The sequence below is a fragment of the Caretta caretta genome, chromosome 1, assembly GCF_965140235.1.
Source record: "Caretta caretta isolate rCarCar2 chromosome 1, rCarCar1.hap1, whole genome shotgun sequence".
Taxonomy (NCBI): Eukaryota; Metazoa; Chordata; order Testudines; family Cheloniidae; genus Caretta; species Caretta caretta.
In genome coordinates this window covers 101,303,035-101,322,788 of record NC_134206.1, presented here as the reverse complement: position 1 = coordinate 101,322,788, position 19,754 = coordinate 101,303,035, and the positions used below count along the sequence as shown (strand labels likewise).

Below are 19,754 nucleotides of genomic sequence, written 5' to 3'. Positions count from 1 at the left end.
CTATAGTTCTATCAGTTGACAGAAATAACTTGCTCAGAGTTAGAGACTGTGGAGAAACCTACCACAATAGTGCCCTTATTCTGAAAGATGTTAAGCACCTCCAACTTTCACTGACTACTATTGGTGGGAGCTTAGCACTTCTGAAAACCAGGCCACAGAAATAGCCTAAGTCAGGGATTGGCAACCTTTGGCACTTGACCTGTCAGGGAAATCCGTTGGCTGGCCAGGACTGTTTGTTTACCTGCAGCATCCGCAGGTTCAGCCAATCGCAGCTCCCACTGGCCGTGGTTCACCCTGCCAGGCCAATGGGGGCTGCGGGAAGCAGCGCGGGCTGAGGGATGTGCTGGCCGCCACTTCCTGCAGCCCCCATTGGCCTGGAACAGCTAACCGCGGCCAGTGGGAGCTGCGATCGGCCGAATCTGCGGACGCTGCAGGTAAACAAACCGGCCCGGCCCACCAATGGATTTCCCTGACAGGTCGCCAATCCCTGGCCTAAGTGCTTGTGCCTTTTCTTATCTAAGGGTCAGACTCTGTCTTTACTCCTGTGCAATAAGGTACTACTCATCGAGCAATCCCATGTTCTTCAATGGGACTACTCTGTGGAGAAAGGTACTGCTCTGCATGAGTAAGGGTGGTAGAATCTGGCTATAAACATTTTAAATCTGTTTCCTTCCCTTCTCTGTAAGGTCCAGTCTTTGGTATGGTATGGTAATCACAACATAGTAAGGCTGAAGAAATAATATTAAATACACAGGCCCAGATACTTAGCGGGTGTAATTTGGCATAAATCAATTACTTCAATAGAGCTATGATGATTTACACAAGCTGAGATTCTGGCCTACTAAGAATTTGTTTGTTTTTGTTTACTCATATGCTGCCCGCTGCTAGATTTCAGCAGGTATACACTAGCATCACCATGCGATAATGTGACTGCTTCTTTTATCATGGGAGTCTATCATCTCCTTCATCTGGAATGGTTAGCAGAATTGGGCATAGGTAAATGACATATGTTTACAGCTGAACTTGGAGGTCCATTATGGGCTTTGATGGCCACAGGCCTTCATGATGTTAGGATGAACTTTGTTAGTCAAGGAACTAGTTAGATGTTAGTCAAGGAACTTTGGAGAGCAATAGCTCCAGAATGTGGGAGCTCTCATTTTCTTTGTCTCCAGAACTCTATTTAAATGTAATGCTGGTGTGAGAGGTTGCTGTCCAATCCCTCTACCCTGCATTATAATAGGGCTAAAGAAACTCTTGCACACTGGCCTGCAAGAGGAACTCAATGGAATTTCCTGTAGCTTAGACGACCCATAGAAGCCTGGAGCTGCCCTGCAAGTCACAAATAACCCGTGCAATATCTTTTGAGCAGTGCATAATAGTTGATGGTAACATCTTAATTTACCTAAACTATTTGCATATCTAATATAACAGGACACTGGCAATGTGGTGATTCATTGACCATCTTAATCTTCCACCTGAGCTAGCAATAGGAAACCTGAGCTAGCAATAGGAAATCACACTCATTCATTTCGAGCCACTGAGTATGGAGGAGGGGAGGAAATCCCATATCTGACTTCTGTCCTTTCTATTAGAGGACATCAAGAGGTCAATCAGTAGCATTGTCACTTTGTGGATTAAATCACTGAGATCCAGACTGTCATTTTGTGATAAGGGAGCAGTGTCTCGAGAAGACATTATAGGTCTTCTCTTGCCCCAGGACTACACGAAACAAACTTGCAACAGCATAACTAAGTTGCTCAGGAGTGTGCAAATCCACACCCCTGAACGACGCAGTTGTACTGACCTAACCCCCCGTGTAGACAGACTATGTCACAAGGAGGGCTTCTCCCCTCAGCATAGCTACCACCTCTTGGGGAGATGGATTAACTATGCTATAGGAGATGCTGTCCCATCAGCGTAATAGCATCTGAAGTGGTGCCACTATAGCATTTTAAGTGTAGACCTGCCCTCAGTTTCAGCCAGTGTCACTTATTGAGGTTCTGGGGGAGTAGCAGTGAATCAGATTCTTGTTCCTGGCTGGTGAAGCCCAGTAGCACTAGGTTCTCTTTAGAGGTGCAATGCAGACACTTTTCTTTATGAAGAAACGGTTATAAAGTTGTTCAAGAAATCATCACTTGACATTAATAATCTTGTTAATTATCAACATGTAGCCAATCTTTATTTTGGGGGGAAAAGCTGTTGACAAGGTGGAATCAGGATAAATTTGATGAGTCCCGGAGAAGTCAGATTTCCTTGATCCTAATGAAACACATTCTGGATATGGAACTGAAACTCTGCTAGAGACATTGGTTGAGGATCTCCTGGTGACAGATCAGGATAAAAAAAAAAAAAGTGTCCATGTTGACTCTTACGAGACCCAACTCAGGAAAGCATGTGCTTCAATGTCTTTCTGAATCAGGGCCTTAGATCAGTAAGCTGCCTCTGATACCATTGACCATGAGGTGTTGTTGATATGGTTATAGTCTCTAACATGGGTGGATGGACTCTTAAGTGGTTCCATTCTGGTATTTTTGAGAATTCAAATAAGTTTCTTTGGTACAACTTATCACCTATCCTGAGGGATGGCTCTTTTATGTGGGAAAACACAAGGTTAAAAATCATCATCCTTCCTATTCAACTAGGAGGATTAGATTGGCAGTGTGTCAAAAGGAGGTTAGTTACAGCAGGTCTCTTGCCTGACCTACCCCAGTAGTTCCACTTTCCTGTAGGTCTCTCTCTCTCAACTGAGCACAGTTTGCTTTTATATCTCCCTTCAGGCCTGGTTCTCAATCCTGTGCTCCACCATGATGTAACCCTCATGGTCTGGCAGGTAAACTACTCCCAGGTGAAACTGAGCCCAAAGCCCCTTAGAAGGGGCCAGTTCATCCCCTTGTGACAATGTACAAATAAATAAAAAATTGGAAACTTTTGTAGCCAAAAAGGTTCCTAGAATTTCCCTAAACACTTTCAGCTTAGGGAAATTCTAGGATTGATTTAGCATTGTTGTGCCCATATATGGGATTGCAATTTTGTTTTTGTTGTTTTAGATTACAATGACTTAATTTTACACCCCTTTTTGGTGTTTTGATTTCTTTAATATAGTTAATAAAAAGTGTTTTGGCACTTTACAAAGCCATCCTTCCAAATCAAGCACTAAGCATCAAGCAGACTTTCACACTTCAAGAACTGCAGTTTATTTAGCCCATACAAAATACTTCTCACAACTACATATTCCATGAAAGTCGTATATACATAGACCTCTGTGTGTTTGTGTGTGCGTGTACATTCACATATATATGCTTTCTGTCAATACCTGAAATCAGTGACTGCTTCCCCTTCACCTTTTTCTAGAATTCCGTTTATCATTTGTAAGGACCCAGTTCTGCAAGGTGTTGATTTCCCTGAACTTGGGTAGGGATCAGTCCAATTCTCATTGAAGCCAAAGAGCGCTGGCATTGACTTAATCGGGAGTAAGATCTGTTTCTGAATCCTTAAAGCACTGTACAAGAACACGGTCCTAAGAGCCTTCTGGGTGTTAAGTGTTATATTAGAAATGGGCGGGGGGGAGGGGGGGAGGGGAATCAACATCAATTGACCACAGGTTTCTTTTTTTTAATAGACCATTTCTAAAGAGAACATTGGTTCATATGTTGGTGCCACATACCTCACTATAGTAAGCTGTCACATCCCAGTGACAAATTCATCACTAATACAATATCAAAGTACAAAAATGTGTTTTCATTCTCCCCAGAAAACAATGCCAGGTTGGGATGGAGATTAAAAGTAAGCCACTCCACACCAGAACAAAGTGCAGATTTGTCCACTGGGTTATGACCTAAAGCAGTAGTGTTACAAAGCATGAAAAATCCAGAAGTCTTGATCTGCTGAGTCACTGAGCCAATCACAAAGGCAGAGCATGTTTAACAACAGTATTTTGGAAAATTGGTGGAGACAGGCCAGGTGTTCAATGAAAAATAGAGGATAATCTGGGGTGGGAAGAAGTAATTTACATTAAAAGGTTATAATGGACATTATTTATTAAAAAACAGTTACAGTAATGACATTTTATTCATATTTGTGTCATTTATGGTCATATTCATTTGAGCTACTCTCTGAGTAAGAGAGTACTGCAAACTACTAAACATGAGTAAGGTGGGCAGAATCTGACCCTTAACATATTTTTTGGCAAAAAAAAAATTCATATGTTTGAAACTGAGTTTTGAAATAAAGCTAAACTAGCTCGTTAAACCATTTTCAGATGCTATTTACATCACCTACTCCCCTGTTCAAAATTCATAATAGCATGATTTCATTAATTCTCATAAAACCTTATTTCTCATTCAGCCAGTCAACTTGATTTTAAGTGCCACTATCTCAACCTGAAAATCAGCAAAATATAAAATACCATCAGCTGAATATTAAAATCTCCCACTGTGATAAATAGAAATATGAGGGTTCAGACAGAGCCAGATAGATTAGTGCTCACTTCCTATTCATTACGTGCTTTCAACTAACAGAGTACAGAAGTTCTATAATTTGACGGAAAAAATATTATACTTTTAGAGCTATTTTTCCAAGCTGATTTTCTCAGCCTATCCCTCTCCCTCCCTAAAACAAATGACTCGGTGTTGTTAGATGTATAGAGAAAACATGACTAATTAAATTAAATAACCCCAGTATGGCCAGGAATATATATTTTTGTCATCAGGAGAAGCACAAAATCACAGAAGAAAAAAAAACTATGCCGTTAGACATACTTCTTGCTTCAGAATTTATTTCCAGTTCACTATGGAGTCAAATGTCATACTGGTAATTAAACTTTGACTCCCGTTAGCAGCTGTATTAATGTGGAGTTAGTTCCAGAGCAGCACTACCCAGCTCTGTTGTTGGGGTTACTCCCAGTGCTAAACAGCACGTTTGCTGACCAGCACAGGAAATCCCTCTCCTGTTCTTTGAGTTGAACCAAAGGGCTGGCAGAAAGAAAATATCTGAAGTATTCAGAACAAAACTGGACTCAATCTTCCCCTTTCTTAAGCCACTTCCAGATGCCACAGCTTTACCAGGATGTAGAGGCAATTACATTTCCCCGCTTTGAGTCCAAAGATATATTTTGGTAATCACACAAAAAATAATATGATACTTTTAACATAGTATTTTCTCATTCAGTGAAATGCTCTGTTGGCTTCGGATATCCATAGACTTGGTAGTTGGGACTGGAGGCCTTTTATATTTTATATAAGCCAAAAGTAGCTACAGATATGCTGAACCATTGATACCCAAATCACTGTAAGTGCCTCCTTTAAATAGGAGAAGGATAGATAAATCTAAGGATAAAAACACACTATCAGCCTTGTTGAATACTGGTGTAATGGCTCTTCCATAGAAATACCAGCTCAAGCACTTTATCCTTGAAGAAATAAGGTAAGCGTTATATTTCAGTTAGAAATTGGAAATTAGCATATTGTGGTGTCTATTACCATACATCTCTGACACTAACACAACTGAAAAATACACTAGTTTGGATTGTGAAGGAAGCCACAATGAATATGAGACAACCATAGGCTCATGTTAACTCACAATGCAGATGCACAGGCACTTAGGGTTACACAATAGGTCTCACAATAGATTAACTCAAGCAAACATAGGTAGCTGTGATGATACCTGTCACTTCCAGGTCATTTCATGTTATGTACCCACACTATGCCTGCAGATCTTTCGGAAGCATCTCTTGTGAGCAGAAACTGCAGTCTATTTCCTCACATATGACCACGACCCAGGCTGTCACACTGGTTTTAGTTGCCTTGGGTCAGAATACCTAGTACTGATCTCTTTAAAAACATCAGATGATACTTTGTCCCCAGTATATTATTTATAAGTTACTCTGGGGTTTCTTGAACAAATTAGGCTTTTAACTGTCTAGTGATCTTACATAAATGAAAACATACAGAAAATAAACAGATTAGCTTATAAACACTCCATTTTCCCCAGTGGAAAAGATCGGGGAACTAGCACATTAAACTTAGTGGTACTATGCATATTGCTTTTCTTAGGGGCTAGTGGAAACCTTTGTATCTCTAACAGCATCATTTCTTCTCTCTGATCCTATAAGGCAGCATGTTGGGTTTGCGCCAAAATAGACTTTCTTCCTCGCCAGTCTCTGAAACCTGCTTGTAACTGGCTCATACATTTTTGAAAGGTTATTCTCCTGGGGAGTGACTATCTCCTCTCAAGATCCTGCTTGAGTACTTTCAGGCAATTTGTTTATGACTCAGGCTAATCCTTCCTGGCTAGTCACCTTCCCTTTCCTTCCCGCACTTGCTATTATCTTTTAATAGTTGAACTTACCCTATATATCTAAGTCATTAGACACCTCCTTTCTGTGAAGGACTGGCTAACCAGGAATTCTTAAAGGCAATTAATGTTAGGTTAGCCCCACATGCTTATATTTCAGTGGGTGACAGGACTTTCCTGACTTCAGGACTGAACTGAGTGTGGAAGTTTTCAGTTTAGGTAGGTCAGAAGTACAATTCTCATGCAATAAAATACAAAATTAAAAATCATGTGGGTATCTTACTCATGTAAGACCTTGTTTGCCCAACATTAAGCTACCATTGCAAACTTTTTGCTTCCCCACCCTGCTCTATCCACATATCTGAAATGTGCTTTGAAGCAGAGGGGTGCTCTATAGAAATATGACGTAGCTATAGAATCTTTGGCCTCTCTGCTGAGACTGCAAACAGCAATGCCAACAAAAGGATGGTTATTGGATGGTGATGTGGACACCTGTCCAGTAAGAAATGAGAGACAGAAATCACCAGTGCATTTTGTACAGGTCACTGTGATGAACAGCCATCAGACAGCACTGATTTTCATTCATTACCTATTGACCTAAGCTGGATTTCAGTCTGAAACCTGGTTAGGGGGATACCAACCCCACACTGGGCCAGCAAGGATTAATGAGCTGCTGTTGACCACTCAACCCTGCCTCACCATACTTGCCGTCAGGTGATGAAGGGGCAGTTAAAAAGGAAGGAGAACAGCTCAGTTGCTGGCCAACCAGAGATAACGCATCTTATCTGTTGCTCCTTGAGGGAAAGGATCAGCTCAGGATTTCTACAGAGAAAGCAGACTGCCAGACCAAGGTAGGCCAGGCCTAGGACTACTGGGTTTATTTTGAGAGTATTTTTCTTTGCTTGTTTGTAAAAAGGTTGGCTGGGCTGCTTGGGAGAGGCCTGAGGGGCCTACTAAGACTGCTTTAGGGAATCCCTGCTCAGGAGGGGTGTAAAAAAAACAAACACCTATAGTTTTTTTTTGCACCCTACTCAAGGCTGCCCTGTGGCTCATCTGGGACCAGAGCATGCACTCACAGACCTAAACATGTTTTAATAGTCATTTCAATGTTTTTACAATGGAGAATTGTGGTTAATTAAATGTAATGTCAATCATATCCCTCACACTGTAGGAATACAAGTACTGTAGGTGGTCTTTAGAAATGGTTTAACTTTTCTTTATATGGGCTAACATATAAAAGAAACATGCTTGATACTTTTTACTGATATTTTTACCATCTGCATTTTCAAGAAGTACCTGTGATTGGAGGAACCTATGAAGAAGCTGTCCAGCATATTGTAAAGAACAGTTTAAGCCATCACTTGGCTTGATTCTCAACACATTCCAGGAACCCCATAAACAAAGACAACATGTGCAATGTTAACTTTCTCTTTTATGCTGTCACCTTTTTTTCTCAGTATAATGACCTTCCTGCACAGTGTGTGTTACCATAAAAAGAAACAGAACCCAGTAAAATTAGAGGAACTGCTTAATATCAAAATGTTTTATCTGAGGAAGACGACGCCAATGTAAATATAAAAGGCACAAGAATTAAAAAGTATTTGTTTTGCTATTTCTTCTTTAAGTTCAGATTGTTCAAGTGAACTTAGCCAGAGTTTTTTGTTACTACACATCATATTCTCTGTCCAGTAAATGAAATGCTGCTCCAGAGAACATGAACTTGGCTAGAAATTCAGACAGTTTTGATCTTCTCCATTTGACAAGCAAAAACCCTTTGAATGCTTTTGCCAGTAACCAAGAACTGGGATTAAGGGGGGAAAAAAGCCAGAACAGCAACAAACCACAATAGTTGCCTGATGTGGTATATGGTAATAATGATTATTTATTAAAATAATGAAACAATTACATTTTAGGCATATAACATGGACATGAAACATACATCAGAAATTATCTTTTATACTCAGATAAAGAAGATGATCTAATTGCATTTTAGATGACACATCCGACATTTGTTATTTTGTTGTTGCTAAACAAATAAATGAAATGGTAAACTCACATCTATTTAAGGTTCATAATATTACATTTAATAAATAAAATTACTCTGTTCAAAGTGTAGATTTCTTTGAACTAAATATAGAGTTAAAACCCTTAATCACACCTTGCACAATTTTATTAACACACTCAGGAAGAAAACAAACTTTAAAAATATTCCATGAGCTGTAATAAATCTACTGTAGCCTCCTCCATGGCAGCTGGCCCACAAAGCTCAGGAGGGCAGGCTTAACTCAATTCCCTAGGATTATTATTGTTCATATTATGGTAGCATTGAAAGGCCCCATTACCTTAGGTTCAGTACAAGCCCAAAAGCAGGCACAGTTCCTTCTTCAAAATGTTTAAATGTACTACAGTAAGCATAGCGAGTCTGCATTTTCAGCAGTCAAAGAATGCCCCATGAAGCAATGTATACTCTCTCTAACATGGAGCCTCTAGCTCCACAGAGCGGCACGCTTGTGAACTGAGCAATAGCTGAGTGATGTCAATGAGATTTCACTGAACTTGCTGGTGAAGTCTCCCTAAGCAGACCAGAAACCCGAGGGAAGGAAATGAGAGTGATTATGTACAGCTGAGCAAGCACAGTACAGAGACTATAAATCTGTGATATGGTGTTCACTGTTGGTGTTCTGTGGTAAAAATGTTTACCATCTGCTTTACTCCCTCACTGTTATGGACACTAATGGAGCCTTCAAACATGAAAGAATGAGGGGGAGGGAGAACAATATTAAGGGTAACTATTTTAAAGCCAGTCTTGGTCGTCCATTACATCAGGAAATCTTGACACTAAATAAAAATGCTAATTTGCTCTGTACAAGTTTCTGGGCTCAGCTCTGGGAGGCTGCTCAAATTCACACCAATGGAGAACAGGACACAATGGAACCCTGCCCCACCACATCCCATGCTTTAAGCCCCTTCTCTCACCTTACCCTGGGAGTATTGGGGGTTGGGAGATGACAGACAGCTGGTGCAGGAGGTGGCTATACTGGTGGAGAACTCCTCTATGCAGGGGGAGTTCTCTACTAGCCATATCTGGGGTGCAATTAAACCTTAGTGCACTTGAAAATCCATCCCTCTACATTTAAATCAAGAACTGAAATACACTATTCAACTTTCATGCTGTATATAAACCAGGACCTGACTACCTCAAATTAAAGATTCCTATGCTACTTTACTCTGTATGAAAACAGGTGGTAGCCACAGCATCCAGTCTGAATTGCAACTCAGGTATTTATATTTTGCTCATCTAGATTTCTCCTAAGGAAAGGAGCTGCAGGAGCCTCTCTACTCCTCCTTCCCTACACCAGGCAGTAGGGGTTTCACAGTTCTCCTACATCCTGCTCACACAGCAGTACTCCAGGCAGCTAAAGCCAGTGGGAGTTCACTCTGCTCCTCTCCATGGAGTGGCAGTGAAGGAGCTGCTCAGATCCTCCATTGCTTATCACCCCAGCTAGCCAAATGCGCTGGGAGGCCTGTCATTCAAGCCCCAGGCAGTAACATCAGCACCCAACTCCAACAGAGTGGTAGGTGACATCACCACAATGGCTGGTAATACCACTGCAGATCACCCAGAACTGCAAGCAGAAGACAAAAGTGAAAGAGGAAGCTCCTAACTGAGTCTGCTATGGACATTCATGTCCCTTTGCCCCACCATTCCAAACACTTCATCACATCCGTACATCAGTTGCACATTTACAAAAAGCCACCAGGCAAACCTGGATGAAAGGACAGCACAACACTGTCAGACCCCTAGCATCAGGAGAAAGGGAGACCCAGCCCCTTCATGGGAACTAGGAACTACTGTCTCACACTCTCCCAGATCACTATTATCATTGGGATGCAAAGGCATCACCCAAGAACACTAACATTACAGTATTAGTGATGCTGATAAATGCAGGATCATCTGTCAACAAAGAGAGTGCCATTCTGGATTTGATTTTGGATAAGACACCTGAATGAATGACTGGCACTGGCTCAACGCCATTTCCATCATAATTCTAGGACAGCTAGTACGCACAGGAGACTGAATATACCATGAACGAAGCCAGAAAGAAGAAATGAGGAAGTGGAGTAGCAGTCTTGTTTCTCCCTATCTTTGGACAGACTCCCAGCATTCCCTCTGTGCTAAGAGTGGTTTTGAAGCTGGTTCATGCCCCCTGGAGCCAGTTCTACAATACATCTTCTACTAGGTTTAAAACCAGTTTTAAAACTGATTACAACTTTTGGGAAACTTCCTTGGAGTAGACCAGGCCTTATACAAGCTTAACTAAAGCAGTCTCTTCCACAATCTGATGTAATTTTCATGTATATTACATTTACTCTTGGTAAACTGGCTACTGATGCCAAATTGTTCAGTAATGTTTTTGTGAAAACATCATTCTTGAATTTTAGGGAAATCACTGATGCCTGGTTCCTTTTGCCTTCCCATCAAATTTTCCAGGATTAAGTTGAAAAACAGTATCTGATGCACAGATCTCATTTTAAACACTGAGCTTCTGCTGTATTGTAGCAAATAATTAAATGGTGAATCTTACATTGAAAAAAGCAAGGTACAAATGTTGGAGGATAACAAAGAGCAAGAAATGAACGATTGAAAAACTGACATCTTAGATGATCAAATTACATTACCTTGCTGTTCTTTTTCTTCTGCTTACCCTCTCAACGCGCTTCTATGTTATTGAAGCATGCTTCTATGACCCTGGCATTCATGCAGTTTTTCTTCCTACAATAGTTTGTCTAGCATTCCCAGACCAAAAATAGTGATATTATGTACTACCACTGAATTTAAGTATTTTCCTTTTAACAAGGACACAAATTTAAAGTTTCCACTGAGGAAAAACTGCCCTCTATTTTGGATAGCGATTCTATTTGCCTGACACTTTACGTCTAAGATCTTTGCTGTTCTCTAGGCACCCTACCGATATTTCTTTAAACCTTTATTTCTTCAGAGCACTAATGGTGGATTATTTCAAGAATTCCATTTATCTCTGGTGCTAATCTCTTCTTAACCTTCTCTACAGCTTCCATCACCACCTTCCAGCTGGATTTTGACAGGTTAAGCAGTATCAACCTGTCAATTCTCTTGATCTTCAAATATGTGCAATACCTTGCAGTTATATTCTGCTGCATGTATATTATTCTAGCTTGGGTCTCCAACTCCTCCTGGATTAAAACCAAAGGTTCTGATCTCTCCTCATTCAGGATACTGTTGGTGTACCAGTATGAGTTCTTGTAAAAGTTGCTTTCTCTTCTTTACACTCTTTCTTCTTTTCAAGTGAACTCAACACTACCTCAAGCTAAAAATACTGAAACTTAGTCTCTCCATATATGTTGCTCTTCTATAATGCCTTCATGAATCCCTTCTTTCCATATGAATTAATATGCTTATAATTCCTAAATCCGTTTTTGAGACTACTTCTCTCTTGCCTTTTTAAGGCTGCAAATTTACCATGGATGTCGCTCATTGCACCTAGGTTTGCTATATTTGCTGTTGCGTGATCAAAAGGACTCAACTGGGAACCATGAAACTCCAGAGTTCTAATCCCAATAGCATGGACTCACTGTATGGCTGTGGGCAAATAACTCTTTGGTGGTGGGGAGTGTAAATGCCTCTCTTAGAGAGGCCAGGCGGCCTAGTGCTTTGAGGGAAGGATCAGTGCAGCCTCTGCTTCACAAAGCCATCATATGAGATTGATAATCTGGCCAACTATAGCTTGATTTCATATTTCCCGTTTTGAGTAAGATTGTAGGCAAGCTGGCTGCAAGACACCTCTCAGAGTATCTAGATGTCTCTGATCTCCTTCACCCTTGTCAAAGAGTGGTGCAGACCTGGCTTTGGCACAGACTACATTTGATTGCATAGCTTGTTGATCTCCTAATTCTGAAGAGGGAAGGAGGATTCCCAGCACACTTCTATAATGCATTATTTTTTGAGCATCAATTATGCTTGGTGCTTGCAAGATACAAACAAAAGTCCTGTCCTGAGGATCTTAAGCACTGGGAGACCGATAACAGGATATTAACTTAGATATTTTTAAATTCTGATATCACTTTTTCCCCCCTCTTATAACATTGGCACAAAGAAAGCGTTTTTCAGAGTTAGCATGTGAAAGTATTACAGAAAAAATGACTCTTTAAGAGGGACTGGAATGAGGTGAGGGGCGGAGCTGGGTGGGCCAGGACAGCATTAGTAGAAACTGGACTTTGCAGCGCTGATGGAATCTTGCTGTACTCCAGCTAGTTTTACCATATCCTTTGCACTGAAGCACTTGGGCACCCACCTACGCAATTTGTTTTCACTGGACAGTGTGGACTTTCCCCTTCCATTCCCGTTGTCCTGACCTCTCTCCTCTCTTCTCCTCCCAAATCAAACCACCACCAGACACAGGAAGGACCTTGTTGTGGCTCTGTTGCTCATAACACAATTTGCTATGATAATACTTCCTGTGCATGCTGCAAATATGGCATCTCGCCAAAACTAAGGACTGGTGTTTGAAGGATCGTCACACAAGCATGATACTTCCTGTGCTCTACAGGATCTACCACAACTGCTCTGCCCTTCACCTCCTTCGTAGCCATTTACTTCTGAGGGTCAATGGCTATAAATATTTCAGGGAAAGAATAAACTGAAGAGGTGGATTGCCTACTTGTGCCAGTACTTATTTGCTGCAGGGTAGGCAGATTGGCTGATCTTCAGAGAAACAGAGGTTCCTGAGAGACCTGTTACAGCAATGAAAATGTAGTTTTAAATATATTTTGCTGCGGTGAAGAGAAAGTTTAGAGCAATTAGTTTTGCTCATCTGTGTCCACAATTATATCACAAGGGGACATTGGCAATTTCACAGTCCAGTCTGTTTCTCTACTCAGAACCATAGTGCCCTCTCCTTCTCCCTCCATACTGACTCGCTCAATACATTTCTACAACAATTCCAAACATCTCTTTCTTTCTATTCCCCCCCCCCCGTCAGTTTTTTCAGCACTGATTATTTCTCACCTCAACTACTACAAACTCCTCTCTGGTCTCTCACCTTGTCATTCCTTACATTTCCATTTCTCTTAAATGCTACCACAGACGACTGTCTACCTTACCATGTCCATTCCCTTCAATGGCTTTCCCTCAACTTTTACATCAAATCTATGCTCCTTGTCCATGCCTTCAATGTGCAGCCCAACCAAGCTCCTGCCTATTCCTCTGCCACCATCTTTTAATTCATTACCTTTGCTCCATCCAAGCTGCTCAATTTTTCATCCTCTCTTTAGTGCATTTTTTTCCTGCTCCTTTTTTCACAGCCCCATCAGAGGGACCTGAGGGAGAATGATACAATGAGCACATAAGCCAGCTGCTGATGGTGTAAACTCAAATCAAAGATGATATCTTGAAGAGACCATCAGTGATAAGCCCTCTGGGAAAAAGTATGTTTCTAAAAGAAACTTGGAGGAAGAGAAAGAGGTTGACTGGCACATAAGAAAAGTGAGAGTCTGAGCACCGAGGTATGATGGAACTAGCTGTGGAGACAAGTGTGGAAGAAAGATTGAACAAAAGGATGTTTAGAAGTCAAACAGGAGGAAATGTGACATGGGTAAGACAAAGTAATGCAGGGCCTTGAAAAGGAAGACAAAACTGAACTTCACATAAACGGCAGTGAGCCAATTCAGAGAGAAGAGAGAAATCAGAGCAACAGGAAGAGATTATTTTAGCAGCAGCAGAGCTGAGATGAAATCAACAAAGGAGGACGAGGCAGCAGCTGTAATAGTCAAGGTGAGAGACAACCAAGTGTGGACAAGGGTTTGAACTGTAGAAATGGATGAATTTTCTAGTTGCTCTAAAGGAGTACACAGCCACATTACAGCTGTATTCAGAGTTCCGTACTGATTTCCCATCTGCTTCAAGGTGCGATGCAAGGTTTTCAGTTTGATTTAAGATTTGGGATGTGGGATACTTTAGAGATGGCCTCTCTTCCTATGTACCTTTCCCGATTGCAATGGTAGAGATCACTAGAGACAGTTCAGCTCATAGCCCCTTGATATACACGCTACTGAGATGTGGAAGCAGAATGTTTTCACAGGAAGGTTCCTGATTGTCTACTTCACTCCCTCTAGTAGTCCACCAGAACCCAAGTCTACTGACCTTCATGGCATATTGTTCAAGGTTAAGCTTTCTGGTCAAAGATTTGTCTGCCTATAGATCATCCCTTGGAAGACTTTCTTTATGATCGGCTAGCGAAATTGAGAAGTTAGGCTATTTGTGCTGTCTGTCGTGACCACTTTAATTTAGTGTCTTGTTTTATGTCACAGACACTATGGCAATGGGAGCAAACAATTCATTAAAGAAGTGTACAGGAATCACTTCACCCACACTTGAAATACAGCCACAGCACCTGTTGACAGTGCACAGCAGCACCACAACTGTTTAGGACAGGAAGTGTAGAATACCAAATACAGCTGAAACTGCGGTGGGAATTTATGTAGACAGAAGGTAATTACACAAAGTGGAATTTGGCCAAGACACGGAGAATGCAAAGTGCTATGGGGCTTGTGCAAATTGCCATGGGAACCTTAATGATTGTAAGTGAGCCGGCTCTTCATTTACAGTCCCTCAAAAAGACAGCCCATTCAACACCACACTATCCCTTTGCTACCTTGAGTTACACCAAGCTGCACAGTGCTTCCTAATTTGATGGCATCTCCTGTGCCACAGCACCCACTCGTAACAGTGTTATAGAAAACAGGATGAGACAGCTCTGAAATCTTCTGAGCACAGGGATGAATTTTTGTTCCCTGTTGTGATTTACTTTAGACTTATAAGACAGAGCTCCTTTATTTTAGGTCAGTATGATGACAATGGAAGTAAGCCAATGTAACCTTCATTTTTTAAATTAGCATTTAACAAGAAGCGTGTCTTGTTCTTAGAAATATTTTCCCTCCATAAGGAAGAATAACCTTGAACAGAAGACAAAACTAAGCTAAGAGGAAAGGAAAATCAAATTAAAACTAAATATACTTATTTTATTTTACATGCCTTTAAAACATACTGAATAAAAAGTTATTTCATTTCCCAGAAGCAAACACTGTATCATATCCTTGTTTATAATCAAGCCCAAAGAGAATCTCTTTTCTCACACATGCTACCGACTATACCATGTGGTCATGTAAATTCATTGTCTATCCAGAGGGGGAATAAAAATACCACTAAAAAGCTGGCACAAGGCAGATGGCCAGTTTCACTAATCTGACCTTATTTCTTCCAGACTAAATCTAGTGAACTGTTACTACAATGATCCATTATTCCTATAATTCTTAGACTTGAATATTTAGGTTAGAAATGCAAGCAAATCTGGATTACAAATTCCCACTTCTAATACATCAATGCTTTGTCATAAATTCTATTCCTAGACTCCAAGGTTGAAGCAGTTCTTAAATCATAAAAATCATAAGAGAAAGCTTTAAATGCATAAAACATTCAAACATTGCCTCTGCAGAAAAGTGCATTTGGAACTTTTCATTAAGTGTACTTATACCTGAGTATAAAGTATGAGAAATGCAAAGAATTCTTTCTGTAGCTGCCCCCACGATATCAGAAGACAAGATGGAACACAAGCTTCATCTCTTGCTAATTAAACGAATCAATTAAGAGACTATTGTTGCAACTGTGTAACTGCTGTTCTACAATGGCAATAACAACCCCACGGGGAGGTCTTTTACTACATTAAAATGCTGTCCTCCACAACTCTATTTGATATTATTAGAAACAGTTATTTGCGTCTTGCTGTCATATTAGTAGCAAAGGCAAATTATGGAAATATGCAGACCAGAATGGTCCCAGTATGAGATCAGGTTTGGTTTTCAGCCTCCAAGGGAACAATTGCTGAAATTCCAAAGTTCCCTAAAGTTCTTTAATGGAACTGATAAATCTATCAGCACAGCATCCATTTAGATGCTAGGTAAGGGTCACATATTTGCATACTTTCCTGCTAAGCTGATACAATTCAACTAGATATATTATCATATTAAGTTTACCCTCCTGAGTTAAACCGATGGAGTTCAAAATTGTTTTCGATGGTTGTCATTAATCGCTGTTACATCTTAAATGCTCACTTTGAAATCTAATTGTGCTGCTGTACCAAGGGTCATATTAATAGCATTCTTAATGTTAAATCTTGGTAAAACATGTTTACTTTACAGATATTATCACTGAAGCTTAGAAGACTAATGAGAAACAAAGTATATTTATTATCAATAAAAACTTAATTTAAAATGTACATTCTGAGACTTAAATTAGCTTTACTAACTTCATCATGCCTTTGTTTCATTAAGATCCCTGGTTAAGCTTCTCAGCCATATAAATTAATATCTCCTAAACAGCTCTTGGGTAAATGCCAAAGCTGCAGCCATCAAAAAGCTGTTTTAAAAATGCAGGCTACACATATGTTTGGTTTTTTGACAGCAGCAATCTTTCTCAGAAAAGAAAGGCTCAACATTCACCATGATGTAATTATCTTAATACGGCAGTATTCAATCACTACTTGTAGGTCTTAATCCACCCACAGGAAAATAATTGAACTACCTTTGGTAACCTGTTAACTTATCCTTCAAGCAGCCACCAAGTCTAAACCCTTGTCCTTGCTGCAGAAAGTATCAACAAGCTGAATAAGAGGCAGTCTAAATGTTTCAAGCAAAATACAGAGAAAGTTACAAAGTTCTGTTTGTTTTCCTGGGAGGCAAATGGTATCATTTGAGATATTCAAGTACTATAGTGCAATCCACCCTACAAATGCCATCATTGTTTATTCTCACTGGAAATTTTAAGCTTTCATTTAAAAACATCGGCCAAGATTTAAATAATTGGGTGCTACTTAGGTTCTTAAGCCCTTATTTAGGTACCTAAGCAAGTGGCCTGATTTTCAAAGAGCACTGGGCACCCAGCAGCTCCACACAACTGAAATCAATGGGAGCTAATCAGTACTCAGCACTTTTAAAAGTCAGGCCACTTATTCAGTAGCCTAAATAAGACTTTAGGTACCTAACTGCAGTAAACCCATTTATTAAAATCTTGGTTTAAGTTTCTTTTCTTTTTTTTTTGCCACTACAGAAGATAGTCACCCCAATCCAAGGAGACGTACTGCTTTACATTGGTAACCTAACTTTTCAGGAGTCAACTGCAGCAACAAACGTGGGAACTTGCCCATCTCTGAAGGTATGAACTTCAAAGAGAAATGGGACTATTTAAATGTTACAGCTGATAAACAGAAGTAATTTCTTGTGGATTTTTTTATTGTTTTTTTAAAACAGACAACTAAATGCAAAAAATACATTTTTTATTTACTTTTTTGAGATTTCAGTTGGGATTTTCAAGTGTCTAAGTGACTTAGGAACAATGTCCAATTGACATTCAGGGAGACTTGTATTCTGAAATTACTTAAGCACGTTTAAAAATCCCAACTCCAACGTATATCTTAATATGTTATTACTCTATAAAACTATTCAGTGTGACAAAGGGAAATCTCTGTGTGGCGATCACTCCTTTCTCTTGGCAGCAACCAGGGCCATTTTGTGGAGAGACGTAGGCCAGAGGATGCTCACCATCATATTCAAAAGGAATGCACAAAAAAATAACGTTTCCTGAGGCAATTATTAACTTTTCCCTGGAGTCCCTTTTGCACTGTGTAACTCCCCTGCCAGAAGTCACACTGGAGCAATGCTGCCAAGTGCTCTGGAGCCAGGGTAAAGAAAAAGAGCGATTCCCATGATTGCTATGATTTCAGAGGAATTCAGTTCAGATTAGCAAGGATCCCGAGTGATCTTCAGACTCTAGAGACCATACCCACTGCTTACTCTGGAGGAGCAAGCTTTGACTCTTGATGAGGGCAAAACTCAATTAGAGGTACTTTGTGAAAACAAACAAACCAAAAAAGAACTGTGGAAAACCAAGGTAAAGTTTGCAAGATTAAAGTGTGTGAGACATTTTTTCCTTGCTATTAATACTGTCTACACATCCCATTAGATAGAATATCTGTAGCTTTCACAGGTTTCAAAATCACTTTTGAAAGTTCACACAGGCCTTCATATCTAAAGTTTCAGTAGTGCTATATATTGAAAAACAAGCATGTTCAGAATTGGACTGATCTGTAATAGTGAAAGAAGCAGGTTATTAAACATTTGCCATTGCAACATGAGTCACAGTGTCATACAATGGAAGCGTCACATTCTCGACCGCTATTTGGACCATGCAAGGATGCAAGAAAGAGAAGACAGAGGAAAGAAACTGACTATAACATTGCTTGAAAAGTTTCAAAGTCGACAATTTATAAGCATCGGCAATGGTAAAGGAAGGGTGTCTGAGAAGTAAGCACATACCAATGCAAGTCCATTACCAGGAAAAACAAACTGAAGAGAATGTTCTTGTATTCCTAGCTTTAATCTATGACTAGTACACAGATTTACTGTAGGTCCACAAAATGACAAAGTATTCAATAAACCAGGTAACAGGATGTGATGGTTTGGTGAATTTGTCTATGTAAAACCTATGAATTCTGATAAAGTTATACACAGAGTTTGTAAAATCAAACCATTAATGTGTACTGAAGCAGCTATTTGCTAGCAAAGATTGGACACGTATGTCACAAACCCTGTCTGGAAGTCAGTACAGGACAACTGAAAAATTGCTAACATTGAACAGCTCAGCCCGGATAGAACAATCGGGATGTTAAAGGAAGCTGGTTCTCCCAGTCTGCCTGCAGGGGATAGGGTTGGAGCAATGGAAACGCCCTAGCAGAAAAGAAGGAAGAAAGAAAAAGGTGTTAGGACCTGCTGTTAGAAACAGACACATGGGGAAACCTAACAAGGTTCTGAACAATCTGAGGGGAGCTTGTTACAGGGGAGACAGAGACTCTGATGGCCGAAAAGGAGGGAGGGATGGTACAGGAGGGGGTACTGGGACCCCTGAAAGGACAGCCAAACCCCAAAGGTGGTGAGGACACCAGAGAAGGGATTTGTGTGCCAGTTGTGTTGTTTTTCCACAGATCTATAGATTTTGCTCTTGTGTTTTCTCTATGAGCAAAAGTACTTGTGCTTAAAAATTCCTCTGCAGAGTCTGTGAGTTGCTTGTTTACCCTGTCCCATAGTCCCAGAAGAAAGACACAGTAAACCAGAAGGTCAACAGCTTTGGTGGAACTCTAGGAGAGTGCACCAGCTTCTGGAGAGGCTTGGGAGAACCAGCACTGAGCCTGAGCAACTGGACTGCCTCTGCCAAGAAGGGTATCAGACACAGTGTCTGCACCTGGAGTATGTGCCTAGAGGTCCAGAGACAGAGAGATGGTGCCTAAACTCTGCCAGCCCCAAGAGCATGTGGCATACAAGGTTTGGGTCCAGGGGGACTCACCAGGGTTGTAACATACGATATCAAAAGTTATGTG

General features: G+C 40.5%; 1 protein-coding gene and 1 long non-coding RNA gene across 6 annotated transcripts in view; one reads left to right on the top strand and one right to left on the bottom strand.

Annotated features, from left to right (window-relative positions):
- PCCA (propionyl-CoA carboxylase subunit alpha) overlaps positions 1-19,754 on the bottom strand; it is a 435,625-nt gene that overhangs the window by 50,707 nt on the left and 365,164 nt on the right. The window lies entirely within an intron of this gene.
- LOC142072535 (uncharacterized) overlaps positions 1-19,754 on the top strand; it is a 54,805-nt gene that overhangs the window by 31,704 nt on the left and 3,347 nt on the right. Inside the window, exon 5 of the long non-coding RNA XR_012668944.1 lies at positions 17,432-17,536. This is a non-coding gene — a long non-coding RNA (uncharacterized LOC142072535). The remainder of the gene's footprint in view (positions 1-17,431; positions 17,537-19,754) is intronic.